Raw genomic sequence first — 14,634 nt, forward strand, 5'->3', positions numbered from 1 at the left:
GGTCTCCCCGGAGGAATTTATTATTCATTTTGATGAACATCATCTTCTCCACATTTTGTGGAAGTAACTTCCTACGCCGATCGCTGACAAGGCTACCGGCTGCACTAAACACTCTTTCGGAGTACACACTGGAGTGGGGGAAACTTAGGTAAAATAAAGCCATTTTGTGCAAGGGCATCCAAATTGCCTCTTTTTCCTGCCAATATACATACGGACTGTCTGACATGCCTACTTGGATGCTGTCACTCATATAATCCTCCACCATTCTTTCAATGGTGACAGAATCATATGCAGTGACAGTAGACATGTCAGTAATCGTTGGCAGCTCCTTCAGTCCGGACCAGATGTTAGCACTCAATCCTGACTGCCCTGGGTCACCGCCAGCGGATGGGCTCGGAAATCTTATCCTTTTCCTCACAGCCCCAGTTGCTGGAGAAAATGAAGGAGGAGCTGTTGACTGGTCACGTTTCTGCTTGACTTGACAATTTTCTCACCAGCAGGTCTTTGAACCTCTGCAGACTTGTGTCTGCCGGAAGGAGAGATACAAAGTAGGCTTTAAACCTAGGATCGAGCACGGTGGCCAAAATGTAGTGCTCTGATTTCAACAGATTGACCACCCGTGAATCCTGGAAAAGCGAATGAAGGGCTCCATCCATCTTTGCCTATATCGTAGGTGGATGTATAATCTTGAATGGCCTTTTGTTGCTCCTCCATTCTCTGAAGCATATAGAGTGTTGAATTTCACCTCGTTACCACTTCTTGCTTCAAGTGATGACAGGGCAGGTTCAGAAGTGTTTGATGGCGCTCCAGTCTTCGGCACGCAGTGGCTGAATGCCGAAAGTAGCCCGCAGTTTTTGGGCCACCGACAGCATCTCCTGCACACCCCTGTCATTTTTCAAAAAAATCTGCACCACCAAATTAATTGTATATGCAAAACATGGGACGTGCTGGCCCAGATGTAATGCACGCACAATATTGGTGGTGTTGTCCGATATCACATATCCCCAGGAGAGTCTAACTGGGGTAAACCATTGTGCAATGATGTCCCTAAGTTTCCATAATAGGTTGTCAGCAGTGTGCCTCTTATAGCGTAGCCTGCCTAGGAACGAGTTGGCGTTTGCGAGATGCTGCTACTGGTGCCGCCGCTGTTGTTGCTGCCGGAGGCAATACATCTACCCAGTGGGCTGTCACAGTCATATAGTCCTGAGTCTGCCCTGTTCCACTTGTCCACATGTCCGTGATTAAGTGGACAGTGGGTACAACTGCATTTTGTAGGACACTTCTTCTGACGTCTCTGTACATTCCTGGTATCGCTAGCCTAGTGAAGTGGAACCTAGATGGGATTTCGTACCGGGGACACACTACTTAAAACAATTCTCTAAGTCCCACTGAACTAATGGCGGATACCGGACGCACATCTTACACCAACATAGCTGTCAAGGCCTCAGTTATCCGCTTTGCAAAAGGATGACTGCTGTCATATTTCATCTTCCTCACAAAGGACTGTTGGACAATCAATTGCTTAGTTGAAGTAGTACAAGTGGTCTTCCAACTTCCCATCTGGGATGGCGATCGACTTCCAGCAGCAACAACAGCAGCGGCAGCAACAGCAGTAGTAGGCGTACCACTCAAGGATCCTCCGGAGGAATCCCGCTTAGGAGAGGACTCCTCAGTCTTGCCAGTGATATGGCCTGCAGGACTACTGACGTTCCTGACTGAGGAAGAAGTTGACATTGATTGAGTTGGTGGTGTGGCTTGCAGGAGCTTGGTTACAAGAGGAAGAAGGGATTTGGTTGTCAGTGTACTGTTTACGTTCTTACCCAAAGTTTCACAACTTCACACTGACTTCTGATGAATGCGCTGCAGGCGACATATAAGGGAGGATGTTCCTAGGTGGGTAACGTCCTTACCCCCACTTATTATAGATTGACAGAGGCAACACATGGCTTGACACCTGTTGTCTGGATTTGTGGAGAAATAATTCCACACCGAAGAGGTGGTTTTTTTTGTATTTTACCCAGGCATCACAGTGGGCTTATTCATCCCATGGACTACAGGTGTCTCCCCCGTGCCTGATTTAAACAAACCACATCACCATCAGAATCCTCATTATCAACGTCCTCCTCAGCGCCAGCAACACCCATATCCTCATCCTGGTGTACTTCAACAGTGACATCTTCAATTTGAATATCAGAAACAAGACTATGGGTGCTCCTTCCAGCACTTGCAGAGGGCTTGCAAATGGTGGAAGGAGCCAACTCTTCCCGTCCAGTGTTGGGAAGGTCAGGCATCACAACCGTCGACACACTTGGACTCTCCTTGGGGATTTGTGATAGCATCTTAGAACGTACAGTTCTTTGCTGTGCTTTTGCCAATTTAACTCTTATAATTTTTCTAGTGGGAGGATGAGGCCTTCCATCGTCATGGAAGCTAAACCACTAGTCATGAACATAGGCCAGGGCCTTAACTGTTCCTTGCATATGGCAAATTTACTTTTCTCATCAGAGCATTTAAATTTATTTTTTGGGGTCTTTTTACTGAACTTTGGATTTTTGGACTTTACATGCCCTCTACTATCACATTGGGCATCGGCCTTGGCAGACGACGTTGATGGGATTTCATCGTCTATCGTCTATGTCATGACTAGTGACAGCAGATTCAGCACTAGGAGGAAGTGGTTCTTGATCTTTCCCTATTTTATCCTCCAAATTTTTGTTCTCCATTATTTTTCTGGAGTTATATAACAATATGCAGTACAGGAGAGCGTACCTCTACACCACACAGGACAAACCCTGTGAAAATTATTTGGATTAAATATTAGTAACCCCTTTATTTGGAGAATATAATATACAGCACTGGACAGCACCACTGAACTTATATGGCAGCACTACTGGTCTGGACTTATACGGAAGTACCACTGAAATTATACGGCAGCATCACCGGACTTATACGCCAGTACCACTGGAATTATACGGCAGGATCACTAGACTTATACGGCAGTACCACTGGAATTATACTGCAGAATCACTGGAATTATACGGCAGTACCACTAGATTTATAAGGCAGTACCTCTGGACATATACAGCAGTATCACTGGACTGGACTTATTCGCCAGTACTAAAAAGAAGTACCAAGAAATAGGTGATCGGGCGCTAACTGGTGCTGTGACTCTAATGCTGCTGCTAAACTTTTTTGGGGTTCACCTTTGATAAAGCTGCAGTGCCTGCAGCGAAAGCGTCAGGAGTCTACTTTGGGTCAATGTTTAACAACATCACTGCCTTTGTACTTGGACCATTACTGGACTCTTGAAAGAAAAAAGCAGGAACAGTCAAGCGGCTTCAGTGGCGGAACTGGCGAGTGGTGGGCCTAGGTGCAGCAAAATGCTTTTGCCCCCCCCATCCCATCCAAGTCCACCCCCTCACCCCTGGAGAGGATCTGGTGAGGGGGACCTGCTCAGGGCCAGAGAAATGGATACCTAGCAACAGTGCCGTAACTAGACATTTTAGCACTGTGTGCAAGAAACGGCATCGGAGCCCCACCCCTGCATGCTAAACAGGGGCAGTGCGCGCCGTAGGCACGCGCAAAAATACATAGTGGCGTGGCTTCGTGGGGAAGGGGTGTGGCCACAAAATAATACCAATTTATAAAACGGTGTACAGTAGTCTCCATTATTCAAATTACGCCGTACAGTAGCACCACTACACCAGGTAGAGACCCTTTTACACCTTACAGCGAACAGATTCCTCTTTTTACACATTACGGCAGACAGCGTCCCCCTTTTTACACATTACGGCAGACAGCGTGCACTTTTTACACATAACGGCAGACAGCGTCCCCTTTTTACACATAACGGCAGACAGCGTGCCCTTGTTACACATAGCGGCAGACAGCGTACACTTTTTACACATAACGGCAGACAGCGTGCCCTTGTTAAACATAGCGGCAGACAGCGTACACTTTTTACACATAACGGCAGACAGCGTCCCCCTTTTTACACATTACGGCAGACAGCGTCCCCTTTTTACACATTGCGGCAGACAGCGTACACTTTTTACACATAACGGCAGACAGCGTCCCCTTTTTTTTTACACATTACGGCAGACAGCGTGCCCTTGTTACACATTACGGCAGACAGCGTTCCCCTTTTTACACATTACGGCAGGCAGATTCCCCCTTTTTACACATTGCGACAGGCAGATTCCCCCTTTTTACACATTGCGGCAGGCAGATTCCCCATTTTTACACATACAGTAGCGGCAGGCAGATTCCCCATTTTTACATTGTGGCAGGCAGATTCCCCCTTTTTACACATTGCGGCAGGCAGATTCCCCATTTTTACACATAGCGGCAGGCAGATTCCCCATTTTTACACATTGCGGCAGGCAGATTCCCCCTTTTTACATATTGCGGCAGGCAGATTCCCCATTTTTACACATAGCGGCAGGCAGTCCCAAGAAAGAAAGAAAGAAAGAAAGAAAGAAAGAAAGAAAGAAAGAAAGAAAGAAAGAAAGAAAGAAAGAAAGAAAGAAAGAAAGAAAGAAAGAAAGAAAGAAAGAAAGAAGAATTATACTTACCCTCTCCGCTGGCTCAGGCTCCTCGGTGCAGCTTGACGATTCCCGGGCAGTAGAGAAGGAGGAGGAGGGAGATGGAGGAGGGAGCCGCAGCAGCGCTGTGTTATTGGTGGAGGCGCTGCTGCTGCTGCCCCTCTGCTTCACTATAGGCTGTTCTCGGAAGACAGCCTATTGTGAAGCAGAGGGGCAGCAGCAGCAGCGCCTCCACCAGTAACAAAGCGCTGCTGCGGCTCCCTCCTCCACCTCCCTCCTCCTCCTTCCCCAGTACCGCTGCTCCTCTCCTCTCTGGGCTGCTGTGCGCTGCGGGCAGCGGTTGCCCGCAGCGCACAGCGGCATGTAATGAGTCAGTTTGACTCATTACATGCTTTGGGCCCCTGAACAGAGGCGGGCCCCAGTGCAGCGCACTGGTTGCACTGGCGGTAGTTCCACCTCTGAGCGGCTTATCAGCTCTGGAGTAACACCAATCTCCCATGCACAAGGAGGACACCGCGTTTTAATGAGGACCATGAAACCTGGCTGGTTTCATTTCATCATAAGAGACACTTTCAAGGGACTACACCTCTAGCGGTTTGGTAAAGTTAATGGTGAGACTGCGCTGACAGTCCATCTCCAGCTGTTACATCTTTCTGCAATCCAGTTGATTTTATTTAGGAACGGATTAATTTGCTATAGGCAGCTATCATTGTGACCCTCATTTTTATTCTTATCTATAAATTCATTGTGTGTTTTTATTGTGGTTTATACCCTATTAAATGTGTAGTAATTTTTATCATTCAATCCTTCTCAAAGTTTTAATTCATTCTTTTTCACGTTAGCGCTACTATTTGTTGTTGTTTTTTATTCGCCAGTACCACTGGAATTATACGGTAGGATCACTGGAAATATACGGCAGTATCACTTGACTGGATTTATATGCCAGTACCACTGGAATTATACAGCAGGATCACTGAATTTATATGCCAGTACCACTGGAATTATACGGCAGTACCACTGGACATATATACAGTACATCTGTATCACTGAACTGGATTTATACGCCAGTACCACTGGAATTATATGGCAGGATCACTGGACTTATACGCCAGTACCACTGGAATTATACGGCAGTACCACTGGAATTATACGGCAGTACCACTGGCCTTATATGGCAATACTACTGGACATATACGGCAGTATTACTGGACTGGATTTATACGCCAGTACCACTGGACTTATATGGCAGTATCACTGGATTCATATGGCAGTACCACTGGACTTATACGGCAGTACCACTGGAATTATACAGCAGTACCACTGGACTTATACGGCAGTACCACTGGACATATACGTCAGTATCACTGGACTGGATTTATATGCCAGTACCACTGGAATTATATGGCAGGATCACTGGACATATACGTCAGTACCACTGGAATTATACGGCAGTAACACTAGATTTATACGGCAGTACAACTGGACATATATGGCAGTATCACTGGACTGGATTTATATGCAAGTACCATTGGAATTATACAGCATGATCACTGGATTTATACACCAGTACCACTGGAATTATACTGCAGGATCACTGGAATTATACTGCGGCAGTGCCACTGGATTTATATGGCACTACCACTGGACATATAAAACAGTGTCACTGGACTGGATTTATACGCCAGTACCACTGGAATTATACAGCAGGATCACTGGACTTATACGTCAGTACCACTGGAATTATATGGCAGTACCACTGGACATATATTGCAGTATCACTGGACTGGATTTATACGCCAGTACCACTGGAATTATACGGCAGGACCACTGGACTTATACGGCAGTACTGCTGGACATATACGGCAGTATCAATGGACATATACGGCAGTATAACTGGACATATACGCCTGTACCACTGGAATTATATGGCAGTACCACTGGACATATATTGCAGTATCACTGGAGTGGATTTATACGCCAGTACCACTGGAATTATACGGCAGGACCACTGGATTTATACGGCAGAACCACTGGACACATACTGCAGTATCACTGGACTGGAGTTGTACGCCATTACCACTGGAATTTTACGGCAGTACCACTGGATTTCTATGCAGTACCACTGGAATTATACGGCAGGATCACTGGAGTTATATGCCAGTACCATTGGAATTATACAGCAGGATCACGGGAATTATATGGCAGTACCACTGGATTTATACAGCAGTACTGCTGGACATATATGGCAGTATCATTGGAATTATATGGCAGTACCACTGGACATATATTGCAGTATCACTGGACTGGATTTATACGCCAGTACCACTGGAATTATACGGCAGGACCACTGGACTTATACGGCAATACTGCTTGACATATACGGCAGTATCAATGGACATAAACAGTAGTATAACTGGACGCCTGTACCACTGGAATTATATGGCAGCACCACTGGACTTATACCGCAGTACTACTGGACATATACAGTAGTATCACTGGACAGGACTTATACGCCAGTACTACTGGACTTATACGGCAGTACCAGTGGACTTATACGGCAGTACCAGTGTACATATATACAGACGTACCACTGGACTAGACTTATACATCAGTACCACTGGAATTATTTGGCAGGATCACTGGATTTATACACCAGTACTACTGGAATTATACAGCAGGATCACTGGAAATATACGGCAGTATCACTTGACTGGATTTAAACGCCAGTACCACTGGAATTATACACCAGGCTCACTGAATTTATATGCCAGTACCACTGGAATTATACGGCAGGATCACTGGAATTATACGGCAGTACCACTGGACATATATACATCTGTATCACTGAACTGGATTTATACACCAGTACCACTGGAATTATATGGCAGGATCACTGGATTTATATGCCAATACCACTAGAATTATACGGCAGTACCACTGGACTTATATGGCAATACTACTGGACATATACGGCAGATCACTGGACTGGATTTATACGCCAGTACCACTGGATTTATATGGCAGTACCACTGGATTTTTTTATGGCAGTAGCACTGGATTTATATGGCAGTACCACTGGAATTATACAGCAGTACCACTGGATTTATTCAGCAGTACCACTGGACATATACGTCAGTATCACTGGACTGGATTTATACAACAGTACCACTGGAATTATATGGCAGGATCACTGGACATATACGTCAGTACCACTGGAATTATACGGCAGTACCACTAGATTTACACGGCAGTATCACTGGACTGGATTTATACGCAAGTACCATTGGAATTATACAGCATGATCACTGGAATTATACGGCGGCAGTGCCACTGGATTTATACGGCACTACCACTGGACATATAAAGCAGTGTCACTGGACTGGATTTATACGCCAGTACCACTGGGATTATACGGCAGGATCACTGGATTTATACCTCAGTACCACCGGAATTATACGGCCGTACCACTGGACATATATAGCAGTATCACTGGACTGGACTTATACGCCAGTACCACTGGAATTAAACGGCAGGATCACTGGACTTATACGCCAGTACCACTGGAATTATATGGCAGGATCACTAAAATTATACAGCAGTACCACTGGATTTATACGGCAGTACCACTGGACACATACTGCAGTATCACTGGACTGGAGATATACGTCATTACCACTGGAATTATATGCCAGTACCACTGGAATTATACGGCAGTACCACTGGACTTATACAGCAGTACCACTAGATTTATATGCCAGTACCACTGGAATTATACGGCAGGATCACTGGAGTTATATGCCAGTACCGCTGGAATTATACAGCAGGATCACTGGAATTATACGGCAGTACCACTGGACTTATACAGCAGTACTGCTGGACATATACGGCAGTATCAATGGACATATACGGCAGTATAACTGGACATATACGCCTGTACCACTGGAATTATACGGCAGCACCACTGGACTTAACGGCAGTACCGCTGGACATATACGGCAGTATCAATGGACATATACGGCAGTATCAATGGACATATACGGCAGTATCAGTGGACATATACGCCATTACCACTGGAATTATACGGCAGCACCACTGGACTTATACCGCAGTACTACTGGACATATAAGGCAGTATCACTGGACTGGACATATACAGCAGTACCACTGGACTTATATGGCAGTACCACTGGACTTATATGGCAGTACCACTGGACATATACGGAAGTTCCACTGGACTGGACTTATACACCAGTACCACTGGAATTATTTGGCAGGATCATTGGACTTATACGCCAGTACCACTGGAATTATACAGCAGTACCACTGGACTTATACGGCAGTACCACTGGACAGATACGTTAGTATCACTGGACTGGACTTATACGCCAGTACCACTGGAATTATACGGCAAGATCACTGGAATTATACACCAGGATCAATGGAATTATACAGCAGGATCACTGGATTTATACTGCAGTACCGCTGGACATATACGGCAGTATCAATGGACATATACGGCAGTATCACTGGACATATACAGCAGGATCTTTGGAATTATACACCAGAATCAATGGAATTATACAGCAGGATCACTGGATTTATACTGCAGTACCGCTGGACATATACGGCAGTATCAATGGACATATACGGCAGTATCAATGGACATATATGGTAGTATCACTGGACATATACGGCAGTATCACTGGACATATACAGCAGCACAGGGACACCACCACTGGACTGATGCAGGACAACACAGCACCACTGCAATGGACTGGATTTATACAGCAGCACTGGACATATGGCAGCAGGGGACACCACCACTGTGACTGGACTGATGCAGCACAAGACACTACCACTGTACTGATGCAGGACAACACAGCCCCACTGCAATGGACTGGATTTATACAGCAGCACTGGACATATGGCAGCAGGGGACACTACCACTGTGACTGGACTGATGCAGCACAACAAACCACCACTGGACTGATGCAGCATAACACAGCACCACTGGACTGGACTTATACAGGAGCACTGAACATATGGCAGCAGAGGACACCACCACTGTGACTGGACTGATGCAGCACAAGACACTACCACTGAGGACACTGAGGACGGAGACACATCCTCTCTCTACACTCTCCAATGCCGATGTGAAAATGGTGGGGACACGCGGATCCTTATATGGAATCCAAACCCTGCTAGAATCCGACAGCGGGATGATGACGTTTTGCCTCTTTCTGGTTTCCGAGTCAGGCGGGAAAGAAGACAGACCGAAGGGTGGTATACATCTTACATCTACTGGAAAGGAGAATTCATATGAGAGATAGCCAGTGAGAATGATTATGAGTTCCTGTGACCTGTGGAAATTGGCTAGTCCTGCTCCTTCAAATGACTTAAGTAGGGTGTGATAAATTACAGTAACCATGTCATTCTTGGGGGTCAGAATGATATGTTCCCACAGCTAGTACTTGTACTTCTTTTTAATATCGGCGATATCTGGGTATATGCTGGCTGAGAGGTATTCTACGATTGTCACCATCCCTGCCTGCACCCATATGCCAATAAATAATGTTCTAACTTAACAAACACAGAAGATACAAAGGGTTCTACAATTAACCCCCGAATCCAGATTTGCCCCTTTTGGGGTTGATTAAGTCAAAATCCTGACTAAGTTTAGGTATTAGTGCAGAAAACCTCTGCAAGTCATTACCTAAGAGATACTGAGAAATCTGTGAAAACACATTTTACCCCTTTTCACCCCCTTAGGGTCAAATTTAGAAAGATTCCTGCTTAGTGGGTGCTTACATCATGGAAGGAATATACTCTCTGAATTTCATGTTTCTAGGTCCAGGGGTTTGGACTAGGGGTTGATCAGTCAGTCAGTCAGGATATTTGTTATTATACTGTATATAGATGTATACATACACTAGCTGTTCTACCAATTCTTCACGTGGGAGTGGACTGATGCAGCACAATACATCACCACTAAACTGATGCAGCACAACACAGCACCACTGGACTGGACTTTTACAGCAGCACTGGACATATGGCAGCAGAGGACACCACCACTGTGACTGGACTGATGCAGCACAAGACACCACCACTTGAATGATGCAGCACAACACAGCACCACTGGACTGTACTTATACAGCAGCACTGGACATATGCAGGCAGAGGACACAACCACTGTGACTGGACTAAAGCAGCACAAGACACTACCACTGAACTGATGCAGGATACTGAGACACGCCCTCTCTCTACAGTGATGCACGGCTTCTTATATGGAATTCAAACCCCGCAAGAATCCAACACCGGGATGATGACATTTTGCCTCGTTCTGGTTTCCGAGTCAGGCTGGAAAACCTGAGCTCGGGTGGTGAAGTTCGGGCGGGTTCAGTTCTCAGGGAACCTTTTTACACATTAGGTTGGCAGAGTCCCCTTTTTACACATTACAGCAGCATAGTCCCCCTTTGTACACATTACGACAGGCAGAGTCCTCTTTTTACACATTATGGCAGTAGAGCCTCCTTTTTACACATTAGGTAGGCAGAGTCCCCTTTTTACACATTATGGCAGCAGAGTCCCCTTTTACACATTACGGCAGGCAGAGTCCCCCTTTTTACACATTACGGCAGCAGAGTCCCCCTTTTTACACATTATGGTAACAGGGTCCTCCTTTTTACACATTAGGCAGACAGATTTCCCTTTTTACACATTACGGCAGCAGAGTCGCCTTTTTTACAAGAGAGTGTGAGAGAGAGAGAGAGAGAGAGAGTGAGTGTGAGTGAGTGAGTGAGTGAGTGAGTGTGTGTGTGTGTGTGTGTGTGTGTGTGTGTGTGTGTGTGTGTGTGTGTGTGTGTGTGTGTGTGTGTAAGAGTAGACCTCTCCTGTCTTCCTTCCCGTCCAGCTACAGTATTGATGAGACTGTGATAGTCTGCAGCACACTTACAAAATACCTGGCTGTCACCAGTTTTCTTTCTGGGAACTCCTCCTTGCATGCAGGAGCAGAGTCACTGCCTTTGGCTGGGTAACTGAGCGCTCCACCCCCTGTCAGTCAGAGAAGAGCTGTGACCCCTTCATTGCCACTGCTAATGCAGTGCAACTGAAAATGGAGCCGACAAAGCCGCCTCAGGGGTGACTGCCGCTATCAAGGTACAGCTGCCACAGCTCATCCCTGTGGACTGCACTACCACCTGCCCTGCACCGGCTACACCCTCCAAGACTCCCGGAGCTGAGGCAATGCCAGCGAGTAATGGAGTGCACACTGCACAGTGGGGATGGTGGCGGCTGCAGCTGATAGGATCCGCCGCTGCAGAAGCCAGTGACTTCTAATAGAAGAATGTTGAGAGGTTTACTAGACCTATAATAAAGTAGGCACAGTATATTTTCTTTAATGTTTCTCAATTATGGAAACATGAAATGTAAAATAACAAAGTCTTGGCTCACTTTCTCTAGAATGTACCTTCCTTAGCAGTGGTTTATTAATTTCTGTTTTGTTACAAAACTCAGGGCCTGATTCATATTTGTATGCAAACACAATAGCGCTCAAATATGATGTTTGGGGGTCTGCGCATGCTCATGAACTGTTCTGCGCATTGCAAAACAGGTCTTGTGATGTTTTGTTTGCATCCCCCTGTCAGTTGCAGCATGATTGACATGCTTTGGCGGAGTGGGGGCAGCACCAGGCACCACTCCTCAAAATGGGGGCATCGCCCCTGTTTTGAAGGTGTGATGGGTCTAGAGTCTGTGTCATCAGATGCAGTCTTCTTGGGCCCGGGTGTCATGATCTGAGGACCAGCCTAAGATTCAGCTTACGCAGGCTGGCTGGTGCTTAAAACCATCAGGAATCTGTACCTAAAAGCATTGCGAATCACACCCAATGGTTGTTATGGTGATATGAGGCTGCATCCCCAGACAGGAGGCGTCTATCTCCTACACACGTCTCCTCCTGCCTTAGAATTTGAGTGGCATGGAATTGCACAGCCAGCAATGGGTCTGGGACTCCAGGTCGACAACAAAAAGGTCGACACACCTTAAGTCGACGCCAATTGGTCGACACACCTTAGGTCGACATGGACAAAAGGTCGACAGGAACAAGATCGACATGGAAAAAGGTCGACATTAGTTTTTTATGGTTTTTTGGTGTCGTTTTCTTCGTAGAGTGACGGGGAACCCCAATTAGTGCACCGCGTCCCCTCGCATGGTGCCTTCGCTCCGCTCCGCTTCGCTCGGCACAGATTACCGTTCCAATCGTAGTCCACGTGGATCTTTAAGTATGAAAAGGTTCCAAAAAAGAAAAAAATTGTGAAAAACTCATGTCGACCTTTTTCCATGCCGACCTTGTTCCTGTCGACCTTTTGTCCATGTCGACCTAAGGTGTGTCGACCAATTGGTGGCGACCTAAGGTGTGTCAACCTTTTTGTTGTCGACCTGGAGTCCGGATACCACCAGCAATTCCATACAAACATGAATCAGGCCCTCAGTGCAACTTAAATCAATGTGTATTTTGAGGTCCATCAGTTCTTTTACGGTAGATTCAAGCATCCTACCTCTATTCCTGAGACCATACAGTACATTGGTCATCAGTGAGCATAACCTTTCAACAGAAGCAGACACCATTAACCTATTTTTCTTCACAAATTGTATTAGTTACTTTCCAATTGTTGCACTGCATCATACAGTTCATCCCGGTTTATTACTGTACTGCAAAACAGATCTTTGTTCCTTGCAGGATAAAGTTTTTCCTTTGAGATAAGTTCAACAGCAATATCAGATGCAGATGCTATTGTATTTACCATAAGCAAGATTACTTTATTGAGCATATGTAGCAGTCTATGAACAACAATAAATACATTTTGCCATATTTATTGTAAAAAAAATATTTTTTATAACCAGTAGGCAGCATTCTTGAGAACAAAAGTAAGACTTTAGCCCATTGGATTCTTGGGATTATCTCAATAGATGGTAGCAGAAATAGAAATTGTACTTCCGTGTTGCAGAACCTCTCTGTACTCAGCATCCACAAACTCGCAGAATTCCTTCAGCAGAGTAGCACGCACAGTGGACAGTAAATGTAAATATTACTTATAAATGTTGACCACAAGAGCTTGTACTTCAGTAGGTTAGACATCAACGGCAGGTTGACAATTGTGGACAATATGAACACCACAACCAATGTCTGCAATAGCTCTTCCCATTTCCAACATTAATTGATTGTATACTATGGGGCCTATTTATCAATGAGTTATTTAAAACTCATTGGGGTATATTTACTAAGGTCCCGATTTTGACCGAGATGCCGTTTTTTCATCAAAGTGTCATCTCGGTAATTTACTAAACTCAAATCACGGCAGTGATGAGGGCATTCGTAATTTTTGGGTAGTCCATGAAAATAATTACGAATGAATACACCATCGGTCAAAACGCGGCTGTTTAAGTATGAATCTCGGTCATTTACTAAGAAGTGCAAAGCAAAAAAAAATAAAACACTGCCGTGAAAAATTACAACTCGTAAAAAAGTGCTAAAAAAAACCAGACCTGCTTTTTTAATCCGTGATTGTATAGGCATGCAGGGATCCATGAGATCCGTGCATGTATATCAGTGGGAAGGGGTGGGAAAGTGGTTATTTTCTTTAAAAAAATTGCGTGGGGTCCCCCCTCCTAAGCATAACCAGCCCTGCGGTTGACCGAAAGTGACCTCACCGCTGAGCAGAAAGTTCCCACCATTGGTTACAATGGAGCGCATAGGCGCTACATTGTAACACTGCCGTGTGCCGCCTGTCAGTCAGTACAGGAGCACACAGCCGATCAGGAGGGTGCTACAACGTGGCGCTCCCTGATTGGCTGAAGAAACCCACTTAGACAGAAGTCAGAGTGGGTTTCTGGCAGTCGGGGAAAGGGGACCCATGTGCAAACATGGGTCCCCTTTCAGTGCGTGGCTCGGGTGTCCGTTTTTTTATTTTATTCAAGTACGTGGATTACAAATGGATGCTACGAGGAGCCTGGGACCCTGGAGCTGGTGAGTATAATTTATTCAACAGGTACCCCTTGGATTCTACTGGAGAAGAGGACCGACCTGCGTGGGGCCA

Source organism: Pseudophryne corroboree, chromosome 3 (assembly GCF_028390025.1).
Source record: "Pseudophryne corroboree isolate aPseCor3 chromosome 3, aPseCor3.hap2, whole genome shotgun sequence".
Lineage (NCBI taxonomy): Eukaryota > Metazoa > Chordata > Amphibia > Anura > Myobatrachidae > Pseudophryne > Pseudophryne corroboree.